Here is a 7,558-nt window from a genome sequence, read left to right on the forward strand (position 1 = left end):
GCTCTAACACTGGGCAATGTTTTTGGGAAGAGTGCCAAAAACACCTGCAACCTTGACTTGTAAGATGTTGGCATACCAGGGGTGGATGGCGGGGGAGCTGTGAAGGGACTGAACCTTGTTGTGGCAACGCAGCCCCAGACCGTTCCCTGCCATCTACCCTGAGGCATGTGCACCAAGCAAAATGCCTTTGCATGCCATGCTCTGGCACCTGTGCCAGAAGCTGGCTACCCCTGCTCTAAAGACTTACAGGTTCAGTATTTTATTCTGTGTAGTTATAATGCAAAAATGCAACAAAACCCCCTCAACCCCTCCCCCCCAAAAAACAAACAAAAAATCAAAACAACAAAAAAACAAAAGAAAACACCAAACCAGAAAACTGAAACTTGTCTTTCTATACTATACAGACTATTAACCAAAAATGTTACACTATATACTGGGCACATGAAAGAGCGATAAAAATATTATTTCTTTTAGCGAACTGTATCACTCTTTGAGCAGATTAATATAGAAAACACACTGACCTTTATGGATTCATAGCAAAGATTAATTTATCTCACTGTCCTAAGCCAGAAATATTTGTCTTGAGAAAGGTTCTTCATTTTTCTGAGGCTGCTTTTAGAACCAATCATGGGAGTAGTGCACAAAGGATTTATACCAATGTGCATATGAAATTAACTGAAAAAACTATTACTACCCATTCATAAGATAGTAGGTAAACAGGGATGCCAACACCTTTCAGCATGAGGAATAAAACAGTGGCCTCCAATAACATGAAAGCTAACTGAGAAAAGCGATGGTATGCCACTTTTAACTGCCTGTTCCCAAGGTATCAATGTGTGTTCCCCAAACACATTAGATCTCAAACCACAAAGCTGGGTGGCACCAGTATTGAACACACTGTAAAAAGCACATAAGAAATTAAAGAGATCCACCATGTAGAGCCCAGTCCTGAAGAGTACATGTGCAAGTGCAGGAGGGTAGCCACACACAGTGGAAGATCAGTTCAAATCCAGATCACATCAATAGTGCTTAAGGGTTTCCTGAAGACAAGACAGTGACCCTTTATAGGAAACTGGTTGGTGAATCTCAAATCAGCTCCCACTGGCTAGGCTTAGATGCAAAAGGGGGGCTTGAACTGAGCACTGCAATGTCTGTCTTTTAGACACCTCCTAGAATAATCTGCTGCCTGTTTTTCATAGGTACTGCAGGGTGTTCCTTGGCTTAGAGTTCAGATCCCATTGTCAGCAACCATCAAAATGTGGTACAAGGTGTCATCATGGCAGGGAGTAACACTTCACTGAAGTCACTGGGTTTCACAGATCACACACCCTTTGAATAATCACAGGGCATAAACAGTGCAATTTATCACAAATTAGGGCTGTGATTTTGAGTACACCTTCAATATTTGCCAACATTTTTATTCAAGCTTCTTTGTCTGAGACAGCCATTTACAAGACTGAAATAACATGAGATCTGGTCTCCTTGTGACATGCCAGCATCAGTCTTCAACCAATGAAAAACAAAATGTGAATAAATATAAATATTAGCTCCCCACTCTGTAGTCTACATACCTATTAGAGACTACAATGCAGGGTGGTCCCACAGGAAGGAATGGAACAAAACATGGCCAACTCACTGCTCCCTGACTCAACTCTGCAGCAGACACTTCAATACAAAAAAAAAAAAGGCTGAGGACAAATTGCAGGGAACGAAGGTTTGGGAAAAAATCCACCTTAGCTATTGCTGATTATTATCAGAAATTTAAGTTACAATCCCAGAAGGACCTTCTAAACAAAAAGAAAATAGATGTTGCTATGTACCTCCATAAAGCTGTTCTCTTGGTTTACTTCCGAGGCTGCATTGACTGTCCTTTTACGTCCCTCTTGCGGTGGTGGAACAGTAGTGCAGTATCTGGTTTAGAATAATGAGTTTACTTCAAAAACAACAAAAAATATACTGCTTCATTGCTATTGGGTTGTTTTTAAGTTACTCTCTTAAAGGTCCTTTGATAGTGGATTTTTTTGACATAGGAACATAATTTTGTTAGTTACAAATACTCCTCGTTCTTCCATTTTAGCCAGGCTGCATGACAAATTTCAAAGATGCTCCCTGGAAAGTGTGGTGTTTATTTTAGACAAAATAATAAAGTAATAATGAAAGAGAAAGAGCTACTGAAACACAGAAACAAGAAAAAGGACACAAAAGAGAAAAGACAAACTGGTTAAATATTCATAACTAAGTGGATGTCATATAGATCTGTAATTCTGTAACTGATTACAAGACTCTACAGTTTATTGTACAGATTTCATAGGTACCATAGGTGCAGCTTGTGTATACATACACTTATGCATAAAGAGAGTTTATAAAGAAAGATGCAGGATAACTTGTAACATCATAACAGACCCTAGCTGGAAAACCACCCACACGCAAAAAAAAATAACAAAAAATCAGTGTAGGCCCGGGGGTGGAGAATGAGTAGAATCAAAGAAATCTGGGGGAAAGGGGGGGCGGTGAGAGGGTGAGAGAGAGAGAGAGATTAGTGAGGAGAAAAGCCTTTCCAGGCCCTTGATGCTAAAATGAATTTCTCATCTTTCACCAATGCTGTTGTCAGAAATGCAAGTCTTTACAAATTTGAACCAAGGAGGAGGATTCAGAACCTTTTGCTGTTTAGAAACAGTGTGAGACGGGTTATTTCTCTTTTGCAAAAAAAAAGAAAATTACCTCATTGGCATGCACTGCACAATTTTTGTGACACAAATGTATTCCACAGTATACATGCATCTAAACAATTAGTGTTTTGATGAAGTGATGAGGGTGGAAAAGCCGCACTGTTGCTAATAATTAGAACAGACAATGGTACCTTCTGTAGCAAATTACCATCCCTCACCTCTCCCTCCCCTGAACCACTTCAGTTGATGTTGGATGTGTCCATGACAGCGTGGTGTTGCTAAGAGAGGTTGCTAAGCACTATCACACACATAAATATGGATATCTAGTCTTTTGGATGGGTCTGACTTGAAAAGGGAAACTAGAGAGCTACAAGCCAACAACTTCATTTATTTATTTACCTTACTTTCCTTTGCTTTTTAAAGTTGTAGATAAAGGGAGACTGGAGGGTGCTGCTCAGACAGTATTAGAAGCCCTAATTTATATATATCCCTAAATTACCTGCAGTTGCACAGCATTTTGTCTCAATAATTTATCATTAGAACAGGGAATTACTACAATAGGCACAAAGCTCAACAAGGTCTAAAAACTGATGATTTGCATGCTCTGGGCCAGTCTGAAATCCAAAGTCCTTCCGCAGTGGCAAAATGGATGCGTCAGAAAAGGCAATACCCTCCCATTTTCTCCTGCAGCATCCCGTGCCCTGTGAACTGCCCATCACAAATGAACATCAGGTACCACAGACATGTGCCCTCCATTTTATGCCTGTGATTGCCTAACTACAGACTGTTCACTTTCAGGATAAAATCATTTGGGTTTTTTGGTTCATAATTATTAGCAGTTTGTGGAGTATTTTTGGAGCCACTTTTATTGGCTCTGAGTGCTTTGCATCACGGTGACACGTCCTGACACTGTCTCCAGAGCTTGGAGTTTTCCAAGACCAATCAGCTCTTTCCTTTTCATAACAGCTTGTTTTTCTCTCCTCTCATTACAGTTTTGAATGGGGGATGTTATCTAATCCCAGTGCTAAAGTGCCTTGGGAGTGAAATGTATTTCAAGGAAAGTCATGTAGCAAGGCTAGCAATTCTGAAAGGAATGAGTTACATGCATTAATAAATATAATTTATGCAACTACAAATTACAGATGGCCTTTCCACCACCTGTTTGGTAAGCATGACAGTCAGAACCATAAACAAATAAAACCATCTTGCTTGCAGAAGCATTTGTTGGCATGTGGAAAACAACCCTTGTAAAAGAAAACCACCTGGGTCTGTTTTCCTGCACTGCTCCACCCTGCTGAGCATTTACTGCAAAGTTAGATTCCAAAACCGCATAAGAAATGGTGAAGAACCACCATGTCTGCAGAGGCAGTGTTCCTAATTACCCAGAGCTTCATTTTGTTTCATTTCCTTTTGGGTACAGAGCAATGCAGACCCAAGAGTCAGTGAGTGGCCATCAATCCTATAAGTGCCCTGAATTAAAAGACACACGCACTGTTAGTTGTTCAAAGTATGGATCAGAGGACAAATGCAGCTTAGGAAGGTACACAGTGCAGGCTCCAGACACACTCATCTGCAAGAAGGCAGTGCAGTCCATAAAGGGCAAAGATGAAATGTAGTATTATTGAAACAAAAATGCTCAAGTGCCTTAACCCTGAAATCGTAACCTAGCATGCTCACTGGCCACACTTAGAAACAGGTAATAAAAGCAACTGTACCCTCCTTTTTTAAAATAAAAATTATGTGAGGGCACCATGCTGTTGGTTAATTAGCAATTTGATATAGCGGTCCCTGCCTGAAGGTATCATAGTGAACAGGCAGTACCCAAACACTGGCTCCATGTGGTTTTCTGCCTATTACTTGGAAAAGGGAGAGACTGAACAGCTCTTGAAGGGGTGGGGGGACTGCTGAACTTTATCTGTAGCCCTCCTGTTTCAGCACCTCAGACAGCAGCCTGGTCTTGTCAGAGGACACCGCCAATGCTGGTGCTCCCATTTCAGAAGCTGAGCCAGCTGTAAAATTCACCAGAGGGCCTCTTTCAGGGTGTTCATACCCCTTCAGAATTATTTCTGTTCAAATCTTGGCTCAGCTTCCATTTTATGTAGTGCACAGGGGAGGGAGGGTGGAATTGAGGCATCTCTCAGCTACTCGCCAAACCTTTTGATCTTTTCCCAAAGCTTCTAACGATACTGTACGACAATCAAAATTTGGAATGGTATTCTTTGTGGTAATAAGCAAAGAAGCCATACCAAGCAGCCCATTTGCCTTGATAATTTTCCTCTGCAAAACCACTTTGAAGCTGAAGTGGGATTTAGTATTCTCTTGTAACTGTGCTTGTTTCAGCTTTGGGAACAAATGGTTTGGGCAGTGTTCCCTGGACACAGACATTTGCTTCATATCACCTATTTTGCAAAAATCTAGTTGGTCTAGTAAAAGATATCACCTCTACCATGAGTTCTAATTCCTTTTGCCTCCAGACCAATACAGCTACAACCTGGATACCCTTCATATCACCCATGCATTTCACGCCAGAATTATGAAGGTCATATCCATTAAGCTTCCGTCTAATATAAATATCTCATTTTAGAGAATTACAAAATGCTGATCAGTGAGACTATCCTACAATCCTGCTGGAGACAGTTCATGTACAAGTACTTTGACTCTTCTGTTGACTACAACTCACTACTTTTAGATAACAAGACTATGCATGACCCACAGTTGCACCGACCTTATCCCAGAGATTTGGAAACTAACAGTTCATGTCATTTACATTTTTCTGATTCCAAATTCACAGCTCTCCAAAATTATGAAGGAGTCTATGAGAAATGGATGACTTTGCATTTTGCAAATGAGAATACAAAATCCTGCAAAACCTTTGGATTACCAGGTGAATCTGTTCCAGACTCATAATGTGCAACCCTGCTCAACCTGATGGCTGACCAATGGCCTAAATGAAAAGAGTTGTTGGTCTTGAGCTCCCAGAGGCCCAGTCTCTAGGCCATAAAACCACCCCACAATTACCCCATTTCTTGGCAAATCTCAGAAGTCAAGGCTATAAGCGACAATAGAAACTGAACTAACCTTTCAGATGTAAAGGGGCTTTCTTCAGAAAGCAGCTGAGGTGCATTACAAGGAGAGAGCATGGAAGAAGCCTGCACTGCAACTGCCCATGTTCTGCATTTTGTGGATAAGTGGTGTTTCATTCTTTTACTGCTCTTGGACTCGTGGCTTTCACCAGAATAAAATCCTTAAAAACAAACAAAAAAAACAACATAAAGTCAATGTGGTGGGAAATTTCCTTATGATTAGCTTAGAGTTGGCTCCACAGCAAGCAGGACTTTTGTTCACAGTTCTAAACTGGCTGAGACACATTTTCATAGATCAGTTTTACCTACCTGCTCAGATGTCACCAGCTTGCACCATCCCTAGGCCCACATACGTACACAGTCTTCCACAAATCTGTCTTCAGCAAAGATGCTTCTAAGTTTATGACTGAGCTTTCATGTTTCATTCTTGCTGACATCCTCTAGAGCTTTGTGACTGAGATAGTTATAAGACAGGAGGACTCTGAGGACCCAAATAATTATCTTCCTACTATTACTGATGCACAGATCAAGACTGATTTGTTCCTTGCTTTTGCAGAATAGGGAAACTGTAAATTCTAGAGAAGTGCTATAAGGCTCAGGGTGGGGGGAGAAGTCTCCTTCCCAAGAACTCTTTCATGACAGCCAACAGAACAGAAAGTACCATGACACTGGACCCAATGATCTAATTTTATAAGGTTTTTTCCATGGGACACTAAAAATAATGAGAATATTAAGAAGATACCTTTGAGGATAACTGAAAATAACTCTTCTCTTGATTTTCTATTTATCACACAAATACTTGCAGATTAATTCAGGTGGGCTGTAACTACTGTTGAGCTGGCACAGGACAGCAGCAGGGGCTGTGATCACAGTCAGCTTTCCATTCTTGCCCTTAATGGTTCACTTCACTAATCTACTTTAATGTTCTGGCTCTATTTTCATGAGTGGGGATTCCCTTGGATAACTAGCAGATTTAAGAACTCTTTATTAATCCTCCCCTTCATTAAATAAGTCAGAGTGACAAGACTGTATAAAGGGGTATTAAGGGATATATAATTCATAAGCAAGTTTTCTCCAAATTAAGGTTCTAGGTTTAGCCAATTCCTCTCATGGCTCACTGGTAAATAGGCCCCAAGTTGCCCTTAGATGCTATAATCACTTGATAAACCTGGATTAAGGGGCAGATCTTTTATCATCAACCAGATAGATTCGTCTATTCAAGGACCATTTACATATTTATATGTGGATCATAGTCCTGGAAAGCCAGTTAGGAAGACCAAGAACTGCCCATAATAAAGGGCAAGGTGCTAGCTACTAGGTCACAACTGTAAATGTCGACAATTTTACATTAGGCCTAGAGCATACTTTGCTTCTTCAAGGGCACTCGGAACTAAAGGTGAAATCAAACAATGTGTATATAGAAATATTAGCCCTCTCAGCCTCTCTACTTTTTTTTTCTACATATGATTGGTCTAGGATAGTCCAACGAGGAGGAAGCTTCAGAAAATAGAAGGTGCAATTTTCCATTCTACCTCAGCGCTTCTGGTGGACTGTTGCACACCTGCGCTTCTGTTCCTGGGATTTGTTCTACAGGGAAAATAGGGACAAAACAAATGCTATGTTTTGAAGGAAATATATGCCCATCTTCAGTAGCTGTGAAATCACCTTTTTTGGGGGGGGTGGGGGGGGTGGCAGGGAGAGAATGACCATCTCTAGCTTTCCATTTCATTTTGCCACAGCCAACTTGAGGAAGTTAGTTTAGAACAGCTCTGAATTTTGAGCTAGTAAAAGGCAATGGGACGAAAG

This window comes from Crocodylus siamensis, chromosome 14, assembly GCF_052110815.1.
Source record: "Crocodylus siamensis isolate JL-2025a chromosome 14, ASM5211081v1, whole genome shotgun sequence".
NCBI lineage: Eukaryota > Metazoa > Chordata > Crocodylia > Crocodylidae > Crocodylus > Crocodylus siamensis.